General features: G+C 43.6%; 1 protein-coding gene across 8 annotated transcripts in view; it reads right to left on the reverse strand.

Moving 5' to 3' along the window:
* The window catches only part of GPD2 (glycerol-3-phosphate dehydrogenase 2), a 150,906-nt gene extending 136,442 nt beyond the window's left edge, over positions 1-14,464 (reverse strand). For 3 of the 8 annotated variants that reach the window (XM_054257614.2, XM_035304859.3, XM_035304855.3), the window contains exon 1: positions 14,116-14,464. The gene's annotated coding sequence lies outside the window, so the exon portion shown is untranslated. Of the gene's footprint in view, positions 1-13,291; positions 13,526-14,115 lie in introns of those variants that run through there. The other 5 variants (XM_078327724.1, XM_054257615.2, XM_035304854.3 and 2 more) reach the window with 2 other exon arrangements.
* Positions 14,465-16,870: the final 2,406 nt, after the last annotated feature.

Below are 16,870 nucleotides of genomic sequence, written 5' to 3' on the forward strand. Positions count from 1 at the left end.
CTGCTGCCAAGGAATGCCAGAGCCGCCAGAAGCTGTAGGACTCAAGGACCAGACTCTCTCCTCAGAAGGCAGCGCATCCTGCTAACTCCTTATTTTGGCAGAGTGAAACTGACTTCAGATTTCTGACCTCCCAAATGATGAGAGAATAAATTTCTGTTGTTTTAAGCCACCAAGTTTGTGGTCACTTGTTACAGCAGCCACACACCACTAATATAGACACCTCTTCCTCTTAACCACTAAGTTCCAGATTTATTTGCCTTCCAATGTCTGCCAAATCAGGATTACTATTAGCGTTCTGGGGCCAGCTGCCTCCTCTACCTGGAACTCTGCTCCTCAACTTTGCATGGCGAGTTCTTTTTGGTCATGCAAGACTCAGCTTAAATGTCAGGTCCTCAGAGAGGCCTTCCCAAATGATTCAAAACCAAAGTAATCATACAACTCTTATCTTCTCATATGTCTCTCCTTTATTTAAACATTATTACTTCTTTGTCCCCCACTAAAATGTACCTCTACAAGAGCAAAAACTGTGTTTGTTTTGTATACCACTATAATCTTATTTGTAGAAAAATTCTTGACATATATTAGGTGATTGATAGAGCTAACGAACAAAGGGATGGATGATGTGGGCAGCGAGAGGAAAGATGATGGTGTTTATCAATAAAAAAAGAAACAGCATGGGGAAGAAGGAAGAAATGATGGGTCCTGACCCAACTGTGGGACATGCAAGTAGAAATGCCCAAGTTCAGTGAATAAGTCTGGCTAAGAATGTTGATTTGGGATTGACTGAAATCAAGGATATTGATGAACTTGGTGCAAAAAAGCATCTACTGAGAAAAGAGAGTGAACTAAAGATAGACCCTGGGAATCCCAATATCAAGGCAAAGAACCTGCAAAGAGATCCATAAAGAGTACTCCTAGAGACACAGTAGCCTACTGAAAACTCAGTTTCACAGAGAAGAGAATGAGCAGAATCACAGAAATTTTAAGTAATACAATCTCACTGATTTGCCAGTCAAGAGGACACTCATAATCATAACAACAAGAGATTTGGGCCGGGCTCACACCTGTAATTCCAGCACTTTGAGAGACCAAGGAGGGAGAACACTTAAGCCCAGGAGTTCGACACCAGCCTGGGCCACATGGCAAGGTTCCATCTCTATTAAAAAATTTTAAAATCAGTCAGGTATGATGGCCTGCACCTGGGGTCCCAGCTACTCAGGAGGCTGACGTAGGAGGATCACTTGAGCCCCGGAGTTTGAGGCTGCCATGAACTATGACTGCACTACTGCACTCCAGCCTGAGTGATAGGGTAAGACCCTGTTTCAGGAAAAAAAAAAAGAGAGAGAGAGAGAAAAAGAGAGACAGAGACAGAGAGACAGAGAGATTCATCTGAGATGGAAGACAGATTTCCAACAGTTGTGGCATGAATGGAAGGTGAAGAAGTGAAGAACAATGCACAAAAAGTACTTTAAGGAAACACAGCTTCAAGAAAAGGAGAAAGAGAGCATGTAGCAAGAGAGGAGAATGCGGTACAGGGGCAGTTGCTGGTTATTGGTCTTGCTTGTTTTTGTAATGGAAGAATCTTGAGCATTCTTATAAATATTTGAAATGCATCCAAGCATTTCCACCACAAATAAATAAATACAATTCAGATTAAGTATAGAAAAATTTCATACACTAAGGCATCTGAAGGGAATAAGGGATCCAGAGTACGGGGAAAGCATCAACTCTGGATAACCACCTCTATGTCGAGAATTAATGACAGGGTTCATGGATTCACATATTGAAATGGTGTGGAAAGGAGAGAAATATTAAAATTTGACATGTTATTTCAATTCTCTCAGTACAACAGAATACAAGGGCTAGGCATGGTGGCTCACACCTGTAATCCCAGCACTTTGGGAGACTCAAGTGGGCGAATCACTTGAGGTCAGGAGTTTGAGTTCACGACCAACATGGTGAAACCTCATCTCTACTAAAAATATAAAAATTAGCTAGACAAGGTGGCACGTGCCTGTAATCCCAGCTACTCTGGAGGCTGAAGCCAAAGAATCACTTAAATCCAGGAGGCAGAGGTTGCAGTGAGCCGGGATTGTGCCACTGCACTCCAGCCTAGGCAACAGAGCCATCTCAAAAAAAAAAAAATGAAAAGACGCTGTGAAGCAGACAGCTAAGTCTTTACCAAAAATGTATAGTCTCTTCTTCCTGGACTCGCACCTAGACCACATGTGCCAATTTCCATTTCAGCTAAGTGTCACTACACAACAGATTTCCAGCCAATGGTATATGAGCAGAACTAATGCATTCCTTTCAGGATTATGTATTTAACGCTGGGTGTGGTGGCTCATGCCTGTAATCCCAGCACTTGCCGAGGTTGAAGCAGGTGGACTGAATGAGGTCAGGAATTTGAGACCAGCCTGGCCAACATGGCGAAACTCTGTCTCTACTAAAAATACAAAAATTAGCTGGGCATAGTAGCACATGCCTGTAATCCCAGCTACTCAGGAGGCTGAGGCAGGAGAATCACTTCAGCCTTGGGGGTGGAGGTTGCAGTGAGCCGAGATCGCGCCACTGCACTCCAGCCTGGGCAACAGAATGATACTCTATCTCCAAGAAAAAAAAAAAGATTATGTGTTTAGAAACAAAGTAGATTTGCTTCTTGCTTTTCCCTTTCACCTTCCTCTGGCTGGCTGTAGTTGAAAAGAAAGCCCTAAGGAATTGCTGAGTCATAAAATGGAAGAATCCAGAGTGCCCGAATCATTGAGAGGAAGTGATCCACCAACAAAGACCATGATACAAGGAAAAATTAAACTTGTGCTTGAGCTTGTATCTATTTTCAGGTATTTCAGTTATCACAGCTGAGCCTACCCTAACCCCTCATAATCATCTTTTTGATAAAGAAATGCAGAGGTGACATAAAAGACTCAAAGAAAATACTGAAAGTTTGAAAGAAAACTACAGGAAGAAATAGAAAAAGGCACTGTGTAGAAAAAGGTAAAAGAACTGCCTAAGGCTGGAGAACATAAATTGTTTTTTTTTTTAAGACGGGGTTTCACCATATTGGTCAGGCTGGTCTCAAACTCCTGACCTCAGGTGATCCACCCACCTCGGCCTCCCAAAGTGCTGGGATTACAGGCATGAGCCACTGCGCCCAGCCTGAGAACATAAATTTTTATACATATCCAATACACACAATCATTTCTGTTTTCACAACAGCCATCACAAACCCAAGTACAGGAGTGGAAAAAGAAGATGGGTATCAAGTTGCAGGTTGCTTCTACATCCATTAAGACTAAGAAAATGTTAACAATGTCAGACATCCCTAGAAGTCAAATCATTAGCAATATTATTACACGTATGCTGCGCTATGTATGCAACTGTTTAAACAAGTTCAGCATCACTGGTGAAAACTGGTGAACTACAAGGTCAAGTATTAGGAAGTGTATAAATGTTAAACGGCAAAGTTCAATGAGTTGGACAGTGGAATACAACATAGCAAAACTCAGGAAATATATTACAGAAATGGGACTTGGATGATCTCTTGATGCTACTGTTTTTAAAACAGTTTTTAAGGCAGTTTCTGCCATACCAGAAAATATGTGCATGGCTTTGAGTAAGTCCCTTAACTTCTCTGCCTGTTTGCTCACTGATATGACAGGGCTCACTGTTGATACATTTAAAAATGTACACAAAGTACTCAGCACAGTGCCTAGAAAATGGCAACTGCTTTATAAACACTTATCATTGCTATTCATTATTAATAAGAAAAAAAACAGCTTAGGTTAAATTGCTTAACTTCTTCCTATTTTAAAATTTTGTGAATCTGGCCAGGCACAGGGGCTCATGCCTGTAATCCCAGCACCTTTGAGGCAAAGGCAGGAGGTTTACCTGAGACCAGAAGTTCAAGACCAGCCTGGGCAACATAGTGAGACCCTGTATCTAAAACAAACTTTTTTAATTAGCCAGGCATAGTGGCACACACCTGTCATCCTAGCTACTCAGGAGGTTGAGGCAGAAGAATCACATGAGCTAAGAGTTCAAAGCTGCAGTGAGCTATGACTGTGCCACTGCACTGCTGCCTGGGCAGCAAAGCAAGACTCTGTCTTTAAAAATAATAATAAATAAAATTATGTTAACATATATGTGTGTGTATTTGTTTTTGAGACAGTCTTGTTCCGTTGCCCATGCTGGAGTGCAGTGCTGTGGTCTCGGCTCACTGCAACCTCCACCTCCCAGGTTCAAGCGATTCTCATGCTTCAGCCTCCCAAGTAGTTGGGAATACAAGAACGTACCACCACACCTAGCTAATTTTGGTATTTTCAGTAGAAACAGCGTTTTGCCATGTTGGCCAGGATGCTCTCAAACTCCTGACCTCAAGCAATCCACCTGCCTCGGCCTCCCAAAGTGCTGGGATTATAGGCATGAACCACTGCACCCTGCTGAATCTATATTTTTTAGATAAGTATCCCAGCTATGTAATGGTGGGTAGAGATGGGGGAAAAGGGTTAATACTAGCAAACAAAAGAAAAAAGTGAAAATATACTTGCTATGATAGATCCTATGAGCCTAACCCTGAAGAGAGAGAAAAAGAATGTGGCAGCCTCTAGGTGTGAATGCTGTACCTGCAGAGGCTGAGAGCAAGGAGACCACAGGCAGTAAAAGGAAAAGCTAGGCCAGGGTGCAGACACAAACAGAACCCAGTGGCCATGGCTGTCTTCCTTTCAGACAGGACAAGAGAAATCATGATTTCATGCTCTCCATGGACTTCAAATTTGCGCAGTCCAGCCACCTTATTTGACAGAGGAGGAAAGTGAAAGGTGCAGACATTGACCAAAGCCACACTTGAGTGGCTATAATGTGGCTGCAGGGATGCTCAGAAGTAGGCACTGCCCACCTCTGACCTAGTCCACATAAATGGTCCCCAAAGCTTTGTCCCCATAAAATCCAACACCTTTGACAAAGGTGACAAGGTAATTTTTATAAGTCATCTTGTTATGAATTCACTTTCCAGATTCTTTCTTAAGAGATTGGATTAGGGAGGTAAGTAGGGGAGAAGGGAGAAACTGGTGAAGAGAAAGAATCCCTGGGTGTCCTGACTGAGGTGCTGAGTCCTCAGTGGACATTAAGTGACCTCCTTATTTGTAGATTCCTTCACTGATTTTCTTCAAGGATTCCTTTTATAATGTCACTTCATCCCTACCATCTCCCAAATAATGTCCTTTCCCTCTAAATATCCTTAAGATATTCACCTGTAATCTCAGCACTTTGGGAGGCCAAGGTGGACAAATCACAAGGTCAGGGGTTCTATACCAGCCTGGCCAACATGGTGAAACCCTCTCTCTAAAATACAAAAAATTAGCTGGGCATAGTGGCGGGCACCTGTAATCCCACCTACTTGGGAGGCTAAGGTTGCAGTGAGCTGAGATCGCACCACTGCTCTCCAGCCCGGCTGTGCCTCGAAAAAGAAAAAATTTTTAAATAAACAAACATAAAAAGATTAAAAATGCCAAATGTATAAGGAGAGAGATGCCTAAAAAATATATAAAGTATCCAGTTGAATTGATTACCTAAATACACCTGCCTGTGTGGTATCTGGTGTCCAATCACACCCAACACACTCTTATCACGTATTGTTTTAATTAAGGGATGAGTGAATTACGAGGCAACCATTCATGAACAACTATTTACTAGGTATAATCCACATGGAAGGCACTTGGATTAGGCATGTGAGGTCTATAAAATTGTGTAAGATCCAGCATGATCCTCCATAGGAAATGAAATGATGCATGTTTCCAAATAATTACAGTAGACAATTATAAGGGAATTATGAGTAGCATAAAAAGGTAGATGAAGGGTTTAGAAAATATACAAGACATTTCTGACTGGGGCTGTGAGGGAAAATGCAGTAAAACTAGTAGCCTGTGGTCAGAGCACTCAAGGTTTGTTAGGATTTCAAAAAGTGAAATAGAAGGAAGAACATTAGAATGGTGACAGCAGTAGAAATAATACATATTTAGGGAATTCCTATTATTCCAGTGTGACTGGATCATAGACAAGATACGGACAGTAACCGGGCATGGTGGTATATGCCTATAGTCCCAGCAACTCAGGAGGCTGTCAGGGGAATCACTTGAACCCAAGAGGCAGAGGTTTCAGTGAGCCGAGATCGTGCCACTGCACTCCAGCCTGGGAAACAGAGCAAAACCCCATCTCAAAAAAAAAGTAATTAAAAAAAAAAAGAACATAAGGACAACACCTTAATATTGGGTTGAGAATGGAGGAGTCCATGAATTAATTCCAAGACAAATATTTGGAATTTGATCAAACAGGGCAGAGTAATACACAGAAGGGTGGAGCAGAGAGAATGACAGGATGAAGCAGTTTGGCCATTATCACAATGAAACAAAACATCCTTTTTTTTTTTTTTTTTTTTTTTGAGACAGGGTCTTTCTCTGTTGCCTAAGCTGTAGTGCAGTGGTGCAGTCATGGCTCACTGCAGCCTTGGCCTTCTGGGCTCAAGGGATCCTCCCACCTCAACCTCCTAATTAGGAGGTACACGCCACCAGACGCAGCTAATTTTTTATATTTTGTAGAGACAGGGTCTCACATGTTGCCCAGGCTGGTCTCAAACTCCTGGGCTCAAGCAATCCTCCTACCTTGGCCTACCAAACTGCTAGGATTACAGGCTTTAGCCCCCATACTTGGCCAATATCCTTTCTTTTATTCAGTTAAAATTTAAAGAAAACAACTTTTGAGAACCTAGTACTCTGAACTGTATTATTTTCATCACCTTTGAAGTACACTTAGAAGCTTATTTTATGTTTTCTTGAAATAATGACATGAAATCTTGACCAAAGTTTTCCAAATAAGTTTACCTTGAACATAAACTTCTGTCCACATAGGTGTATAGCTATCTAAAGTTTCAACTTGCCTTGGTGCTCATCAGCAGATATAAGTAACAAAGCATTTTAAGCATGTCACCCTATTATCACCAAGACATACTCAGAGGTTATCTCATTTGATAGTAGCAGCTTCTAGAAATCTTGATTTCAGAAAACAGTCTCTCTGTTATAGTTTGTGGGGTTTTTCCCTCTATATTAAAACCTGTTATAGAAAGATATATGTGGGCAATCAAATATGAGATTCCACAGAAGATATATTAGTATTCAAAAAATAATAAGGCTTGAAAAATCTAAATCAAACAATCCTTGTTCTAAAAGTACCCAAACTTTGAGTGTCTCACTGTTAAAAAATACACAGTACATGAGTAATTACTTCATTTTGCCTGAATAATTAAAGATGTCCCCAAATAATATCTTTAAGTTTCATCAATACATATGTACAGAAAAATTGTTCCTCTAGTCACAATATTTCTGACGCCAAATGTGTGGGTTTTCCACACCAAGAAACTCTATAATTATCTAGGGACACCCACTGAATGTTCTACAATTTAATTCAGTTCTGACACTAACTGCCCAGAGTTTGTGCAGACGCCACAGGTTAAGGGCTCAGTCCCAAGAGACTGTCCACCACTTCCAATGTCAGTCAAAAATAGTGGGTCCCAGGATATCCACACTTACGTCAGACTTAGCCAAAAATCAGGGGTTCCTACAATCCTATCCTCAGATTTGATAATTTGCTATAATGGCTAACAGAACTTTACTTTCTTTTTTTTTTTTAAATGAGACAAGGTCTCACTCTGTCACTCAGGCTGGGGTGGGTGTAGTGGCACTAATACAGCTCATTGCAGCCTGACCTCCCGGCTCCAAGAGATCCTCTTGCCTCAGCCTCCAGAGTAGCTAGGCCTACAGGCATGGACCACCATATCCAGCTAATTTTTATGTTATTATTTTTAGGGACAGGGTCTCTCCACGTGGCACAGGCTGATCTCAAACACCTGGGCTCAAGTGATCCTCCTGTCTTGGCCTCCCGAAGTGCTGGGATTACAGGTGTGAGCCAGCACAACAGGCCTACTTATGTTTACCAGTTTATTACAAAAGATATTATAAAAGATACAAATCAACAGCCGGATGAAGACGTATACAGGACAAGAACTAGAAGAAGGGCAGCCATCTCTGGGTATGCCTTCCTTTCAGAACCTCCATGCACTCACCAACTCAGAAGCTTTCCAAAATTTAAGGTTTTTATGAAGTCTCCATTATGTGGGCATGATTAATTAAATCATTGTCCACTGGTGACTGACTGGATGTCCAGCCCATCTCCCCTCCCCAGAGGTCTGGAGTGAAGCTGAAATTGTAACCATCTAATTACATAGTTGGCTCCTCTGGCACTAGCTCCTATTCCCATCCTGAAGCTATCTAGGTGTCTACCAAGAGTCACGTGCCATCTTATCAGTATAGAAAAAGACACTCATCATTCCAGAGATTCCAAGGGTCTTAGAAGTCCTTTAGTCAGGAACTGGGGACAAATATCTTTCTTATTATACCACAATATATCACAATAAATTTTTAGTTGAGAAGGAGAGACATCTATTAACCAATTTTTCCCAATAATTTTGTGAACTAGTAGAACCAAAGCTTGACCTAAATAAATCAGAAATCGTGTTTTTGCTTTATAAATCAGAAATTCTGTTTTGAAAGACCATAAAATTCACAACTGAAAAACAGGAAATAAGAGCACAGATACAACATAGTTCAAGAAATATACAACCCAAAGAACTAGTAAGAGCCTCTAATGAAAGATCAAAACCTGGAACACAAGCAAAAGGAAAAAACAAAACAAAACACAAAACCATGGTCACATTCACATCAGGACACAAATTAGAATTCTGGATGCATTCTGACCACAGTCATTATCTAAACATCCTCAGGTATTTAAACTGTCAACATCTCTTCCTTTCTTTTCCTTAAATGTTCCTGAGATCAATCCCCGGTCACATATTACAGGAAGAAGTCTATTCTAAAATTGTTAGAGATTTCTTGGCTTGCAGCCACATTGGCTTTCTCAATTGGAGCTGAGTTTGATCATATCTTACTGTTACATTTCTTCCACATATCATGTCAACAATTCTAAAACAAAGAAATGTAAAACACATTTTATTAGTTTCTTCTTCCCCTAACATATCACTCTCAAGCTTTCTTACCTCAAAAATTTTGAGACAGAGTCTCACTCAGTCACCCAGGCTGGAATGCAATGGCGTGCTGCAATCTCCACCTCCCGGATACAAGCGATTCTTCTGCCTCAGCCTCCTGAGTAGCTGGGACTACAGGTGCATGCCACCACACTCAGCTAATTTTTGTATTTTTAGTAGAAATGGGGTTTCACTCTGTTGGCCAGGCTGGTCTTGAACTCCTGACCTCAAGAGCCGCCTGCCACAGCCTCCCAAGAGTGTTGGGATTAGAGGCATGAGCCACCCCCCAGGTCTCTTATCTCAAAAATCTTAAGACTTGATGGATGAGGGTGGGGGGGTCAGGGAATTAGCTGGGTGTGGTGACACACACCTGTAATCCCAGCTACTCAGGAGTCCTTGAAGGAGAACTGCTTGAAGCCAGAAGGCAGAGATTGCAGTGAGCTGGGATAATGCCACTGCACTATAGACTGAGCGACAGAGTGAGACTCTGTCTCCAAAAAATAAAAAAAAAAAATAAATTTAAAAATTAAAAAATAATAAGACTCGATGGAAGTATTTCAGTATTTTGATGTGCAACTAAAACCTACTTAATAATATCTTCTTAGTTTAGTTCCATTCAGTACTTCTATCACCCAAAGTAACAATCTTCACTTTAGCAGGTTGAGAAGAGCCTCAACCCTGATGACTAATAGTTTTCTCCTTATCCTCCAGGTAAAAAAAATATGTAAAACATATTCCATTGTCAAAATTGAATAGAGTAACTGGCAGGCCATCTGATACTTTTTTTTTTTTTTTTTTTTTTTTTTGAGACAGAGTCCCTTTCTGTCACCCAAGGTGGAGTGCAATGGCACATCTAGGCTCACTGCAACTTCCGCCTCCCAGGTTCAGGCAATTCTCTTGCCTCAGCCTCCCAAGTAGCTGGGATTACAGGCACCTACCACCACACCTGCTAATTTTTGTATTTTTAGTAGAGATAGGGTTTCACCATGTTGGCCAGGCTAGTCTCCAATTCCTGACCTCAGGTGATCTGCCTGCCTTGGCCTCCCAAAGTGCTGGGATTACAGGCATAAACCACCATACCTGGCCTTTTTTTTTTTTTTGAGACAGTCTTAAGTGATTCTGCCTCCTGAGTAGCTGGGACTACAGGCGTGTGCTACCACACCTGGCTAATTTTTTTAATTTTTGTAAAGATGGGGTTTCCATGTTGTCCAGGCTGCTCTCAAACTCCTGGGCTCAAGCGATCAACCTGCCTTGACCTCCCAAAGCAGTGCTGGGATTACAGACATGATCCACCATGCCTGGCCTATCTGACACATTTTTAAGCAAGTGTGTTAAAGGTGACAAGAATGAAGAGCTACAATTTTAATGCCAATCCTGAGCTTTAACTTCACATAGTGACAGATATTCATTTCTTGCACATGCAAAATTTTACTGAAGATTTCCCATATAATTTTCCACAGGAATATCATTTTCGAAAGTACATGATTATGTTGGCTTTTTCATACAATGAAGTACACAATAGCAAACATTCCTGAAACAAAGATGATCTCTTTTTATAGTCTTCCGGAAACTTTAAGTCTCCGTTACTGAAGTGACATTCCCTTCATCAGGAAGCTGTCTCCAACTACTGGAGCCCATATTAACCTCTTCCTTCATAACCACAACAGTTCCGGCCAACATCCTACACTGGAATAAATGATTATACAAGGTCTTATGTTGGTCTCCAATTGTTTTCCATATAGGTTTTACCTTGTTAAACAACTGTAAGCTTCTCAAAAGAGGAAAACCATACTTGTTATCTAGCATTTATTACAACATAATGCTGCACAAAAGTACAGAAAATTTCATTTAAGAAGACCAGCATTCCTAGACCAGGCACAGTGGCTCACGCCTATAATCCCAGCACTTTGGGAGTCTAAGGCGGGTGGATCACGAGGTCAAGAGATGAGAACATCCTGGTCAACAAGGTGAAACACCATCTCTACTAATAATACAAAAATTAGCTGGGCATGGTGGTGCACACCTGTAGTCCCAGCTACTCTGGAGGCTGAGGCAGGAGAATTGCTTGAACCCAGAAGACGGAGGTTGTGGTGAGCCGAGATCATGCCATTGCACTCCAGTCTGGGTCAGCGAAACTCCGTCTCAAAAAAAAAAAAAAGAAGAAGACCAGCATTCCTATATTTGATTTCTGGTCGTCTTTCTGAAGTGTTGTTTCTGCATTTAGGATAGCCCCATGAGTCCAGGTGTTGACAAACAGAAATAATCAAGTTTTGGAAAACCTAAACAGAAACATCATTGCATTCAAAAAATAAAACAGAGAAATTAGATAGTGCTCTGAAAATTGCTTCCCTTCTCTAATAATCATAGCTACCACTAACTCCCCTCACTTCTCCTCATCCCCAACACAGTAAACTAACAGAAAAAAAAATGTCTGGATAATTCATGCACAACATGCAAGAATTCTTTGCACAAATTTTCAAGCTAACTGTATTCTTTGCCCATATTTTCCTATTGGAATATAAGAAGAAAAAATATAGGATGGAAGCTAGTCTTTTGAAGTCTACTACCTGCCAGGTACATTGCTAGCAATTTTACACGTCATAGCATTTATTATCCATATTTTGCCAATGAGACCATTGAGGCTGAGTTTAAACAGACTACCTAAGGCCAAAGTCTTTGGCTCTCCCATCTGCAACTACCCTCAGCTAGTTTGTTCCACAGTTCAGTCACTCATTGAGAAAATATTTACTGAGTGCATATTACAAGCTAGTCACCACTCTAGGCATTAAAGTGTTGATAGTATGCCAGACCGAACAAGCCCTACTACTCTCATAGAATTTACATGCTAGAGATGAAACAAAATAACCAAACAGGATAATTTCAGAGTTATAATAATGTTTGCCAACATGAGTTATACACAATAATCATCAAATCTTTCAAAATATCTACAATGAGATTAAATAGTTACAAAAAATTAAACAGCGTAGTAACATTCACTAACAATTGGTAACACTGTGGCCCTTTTGTCAATTCCTGAACCAAGCCATTGCATCTTTGAATAAATCAGAGGGGAAAGGAAGCAGCACTCCAAAGCCGCTTAGAATTTCTTGATAAAGTGACTCTGTGAGCTATCAGAATAGACTGCTGGAATGAATCCAGTGCTGGTTATCAAACCCCAAACCCCATATTTATCCATTTATTCACTAAAATATTGCTGCATTATTTGAAGAGTTGATTTGTAAAAGTCAAGGGAGTGTTGTTATTTAACATAATGCCCCTACGAGAAACAGAAGGGGGTTTCAACATCCACATCACAAGGCTCCCCAGGCTGCACACAGTCTCCACTGGGCAATGGCATCCAGCTCTTACGTCATGGCCAGTAAGAACTGTAGGACTGGGACTGGAGTGGTCAGTAGCTACAAAGAAGTGCCTGGGCCCAATGTGACAGTTACCAGCACCCTCCGCGAGCCAAAAAGAAGCCTCACATCTCTTTAAACTTGGAACACATGCATAATACTAACAGTTTTGTTTTAGCAATAAAGACTCCCTACCACTTACTAACTTCCTTCCCTCACCTATTTATACAAGTTGACTAGCTGCTATTTCTATAGCTGCCTCCTGTGATATTTATAATGTGTTGGTGTGATTTGGGTTGCCCATGTCACTAACACTTTGTGAGAATTTGTGTTTGTAAATTACTCTGGAACTCTTCTGGGAGTGAATATTCCACTGCACAAGGTGGGAGCCAGACTAGAGACCATCTGCTAAGAGCAGCACTTCATTCACCCAGCTACACCTTCCTGCCAAAGCACTCTTTGCAAATCTATTTTTGCTGGTAGAAGTTACTACGTGGGGAGTGGAGGCTGTTTTAAGTTATCAATGTGTACCTTCCATTTCCTCCTAGGACGGTCACATGCCAGCAGCTGAGTTTCTCAAAGAAGCCTCAGCCCCACTCCAGACTTTCTCACTCTTGCTTCGTAAAGGGGCAACAATCCTCATCAGACTAGCCCCATCTACAAGCTAAAAGTTTGTATAAACTTTCAATGGGGTACCAACCCTCGCCCCAAAAGTCCTGCCACTTTACTGTTTTACAAATGCCGCCTCCAAAATGTAAACAGCGAACCCCTAGAGAAGAGCGAGTCCACCTTCTGCTGGTGGAGAAAAATTCTAAATCTTTCCCATTTCCCGCCACCCACCTACCTCAACACTCCTGTCCCAGAAGACTCGCCCGGGTTAGAAAGGGACCACTGCCGCCTAGAGTCCTAGGGGCGGGGTAAGGGGTCTCCCAGGAAGCACACACCTGAGATAGATCCTCACGCGCGAGGGGGCAGCGGGCAGGAGCACCCAGTTCCTCCAGCCAGGGTGGAGTCGGCCTCCCCCCGGAATCAGAGCCTTGGCCCGTGTGCTCGCAGCAAGGCGCGCGGGGCTGTCACTGGGAGCGGGATGAGCCGGTGTAACCCGAGCGCCGGGCGGGCCGCGCCCCCGCCTTCCCTCTTCCCGACTTCCTCCTCCCCTTCCCGCGCCTGCTCCCTCCGGGAGGGCTGACCCCGGCGGCGAGGCCGCCAACCCCGGCCCGGATACCTCCGGCCCAGGCTTCTCCGGCCCAGCGGGGAAACGCGGAAGTGCGGGCGGGAACCGGGGCCAGGGTTGGCGGGGGTATGGGAGGAAAAAGCGCTGCGAACCAGCGGGCGGCGAGCGACGAGGAGTCCGCGGCCCAATGAACGTGCCTAGACGGGGACGCGGGTCCCGCCGCCGGGTGGGGTGGGGTCGCGCCGCGCTACACGCACGCAAGGGCCCTCGCCCCGGGCTGCAGTTGCAGCTCTGCGCCTCGCGGGTGCGGGACTCCAGACATCCGGCCCGCCTCGCCATCGGGCTGGCGGACTGGAAAGCCTGAGCTAGGCCAGGCTGGGGAAGACGGCGGCAGTGTCCGACGTCCTGTGCCCTCCCCCGTGTGGACCGCCCTGGCCGTCTGCCTGCGGGAGGGGAGGCACTCGCCCGCCGGCTCGCTGGCGGGGCTGGCTTACCTGACGACTTCTTGTCGTCCGCCCCCGAATCTGGCTTCCCCTACTCCGCACCTCCCGGCCGGCGGGGTTCCCCAGGCCTACAAACGTGTCCAGGAGGCTGGCGACCCCGCCGTCAGAGCCCAGAGCCCTGGCCCAGCTCCCCTGGCGCTCCCTGGAGGCGCGCGAGGCCTCTTGACCCCCCGCCTGAATGTCAGCGCGGGGACCCGCAGGGAAGACCAAGCCCAAGCTCCAGGAGGTGGGGTGCTCAGCACAGGTTCCCCAGGCCCAGCCTCATACAGGTGGGGGGGAGGCAGAGAACCCCTGCGGCTGAACAGCAGGCTTCCCACTTGCACCCCGCCCCCCCAAAAACGACCCTGCCCACTGAGCATGCCCAGATCACTTGTTGGAACTACAAGGGCTAGACAAGCCCAGGGGGAACCCAAGGAAGGCAGAGTTGGGGCTCAAATGGACCCCACTTCTTTAAGAGCTTTTCTCCGAAGACCTCTGGGTGTGGTACTAATAACATTTCTATCGTGGTATTGGAAAATATCCAGGAGACGGTCAGAAAGGCCTTCCAAAAAGAAGGAAGAAAATTAGTGTGAACCAAAATCGCAGTGGTATTTTTTTTTAATGGAAGTATTAAGTCACGTATTTAATGTCCTTAAATACCGCAGAATTCCTATAATTGACCCAGAAGAATACATACATTTATTAAATCCCAAACCCAGTAACTTCAGGGAACCATCCATAGTCCATAGTAGACCAATGATTCTCAGCCTTGGACACATTAAAATTGGGGTGGGGGAGGCGCGGGGGGTGGGGTGGAATGCCAGATTTCCATCCCCAAGCCCAATGAATCCGTCTGGACGTGGGATCTGCAGATGCTTGTATTTTATAACTGGCTCTGAAAGTGTAGTCACTGGAACCCTCAGCATCAGCATCACCTGAGAACTTGATAGAAACTGTACTCCAGTAACCTGATTCATGGACTCCAGGGCTGGGGCTGAGCTGGCCAGATTTAAAAAGCCCTCAGGTAATTCTGATGCACACTAAAGTTAGAGCACAATGGTTTGAAAGCTCCCTGCAGGTGAATCTAACGAGCAACCAGAGAAAAGAAATCATAATTGAGAAAAGAAAAATAGCTCAAAGCATTTGAGCAATGTGAGGTATGTAAAATTTATCAGGCCCAGAGAGACTTGAATATGGGACTTAAGTTGCACCCCCACACTTATGCCCAGGGATAATTGTTTAAAGGCATTTTGTTCATGAGTGACTGTCCCACCTTTCTTCATGTTCCTGAAATTTGTGATACAAAGAACAATCTATAGGCAATCAATAGTTTATGTCACTTTCATGTAAATTATTGGTAAACAACTTAGAAACCACCTCTTCTTTAAAAACTTGTGACTGGGCAACATCATGAGATTTGAGTTTGCCTCAGTTCTTTTTTCTTTAGTTTGACAAATCAAACCAATACTTGTACCATTTTGTTTTCAAATCCCAAACATTTATCTAGAAATGCAGCATGTTACCCAGAGACAGAATAATCTGGTTGAATTGGGTGCCAGTCCTGGATTTCTCTCCCACTGATTATCTGAGATCAGTTCAGTGATTGGCAAATGAGACCATAAGTTACTCACTTTTGTACTCTAGTGCCTAGCATAGTGCCTGAATATAACTGATGTTTAAGTGTTTCTTGATTTAAAACAAATGCTTAGGTGAGCGATCTGGTCAAGCCACTATGTCACCTGATTATTTTCCTCACTAGTCCTAGTCACACTTCTGGCTAATGTAACCGCCTGAGGGGTTCACCTTGCCTGCTGCCTGGACAGAGCCAATTCATCAAGACGGGAATTGCAATAGAGAAAGAGTAATTCATGCAAAGCCAGCTGTGCAGGAGACAGGAGTTTTATTATTACTCAAATCAGTCTCCCTGAGCATTCAGGGAGCAGAGTTGTTAAGGACAACTTGGTGGGTTGGACCAGGAGTGCTGACTGGTCAGGGATGAAACCAGAGGGAGTTGGAGCTGTCTTCTTGCACTAAGTCAATTCCTGTGTGGAGAGCCACAAGATCAGATGAGTCAGTTTATTGATCTAGGTGGTACCAGCTGATCCATCAAATGCAGAGTCTGCAAAATATCTCAAGCACTGACCTTCGGAGCAGTTTAGGGAGGGTCAGAATGACTCCTAAACCATAATTTCTAATCTTTTGTGGCTGCTAGTCCTACAAAGGCAATCTAGTCCCCAGGCAAGAGGGAGGTCTGCTTTGGGAAAGGGCTGTTACTATCTTTGTTTAAACTATACACTATAAACTAAGTTTCTCTCAAAGTTAGTTCAACCTATGCCCTGGAATGAACAAGGATATCTCATAGGTTAGAAGCAAGATGGTATCGGTTAAGTTAGGTCCCTTTCACTCTCTCAGTCATAATTTTGCAAAGGTGGTTTCACTAACAAGCCAAGAACTGATATAAGATTCATTTCTTATATCAATAACCCATGACCATCAACCCCTGGGTCTGATTTGGATATGGGAGGAGGTAGAGAATAGGAGGTTAGGACATAGAGATAGAAAAAGTCAGGAACATTGCACATGGTTCCTCTTGCCAAATTTGGGGCTCAAAGCAACCAAAGGACAGCAGAAGGTTGTCAGCATCTGGTGGGATTCAGAAAGTCCAGACTGATTCATTGGGCTTGGAGATAGAAATCTGGCATTTCACCCCTCCCCACTGCCAATTTTAACGTGTCCAAGGGTGAGAATCATTGGTCCACTGTGGACT

This window comes from Callithrix jacchus, chromosome 6 (assembly GCF_049354715.1).
Source record: "Callithrix jacchus isolate 240 chromosome 6, calJac240_pri, whole genome shotgun sequence".
NCBI classification, from domain to species: domain Eukaryota; kingdom Metazoa; phylum Chordata; class Mammalia; order Primates; family Cebidae; genus Callithrix; species Callithrix jacchus.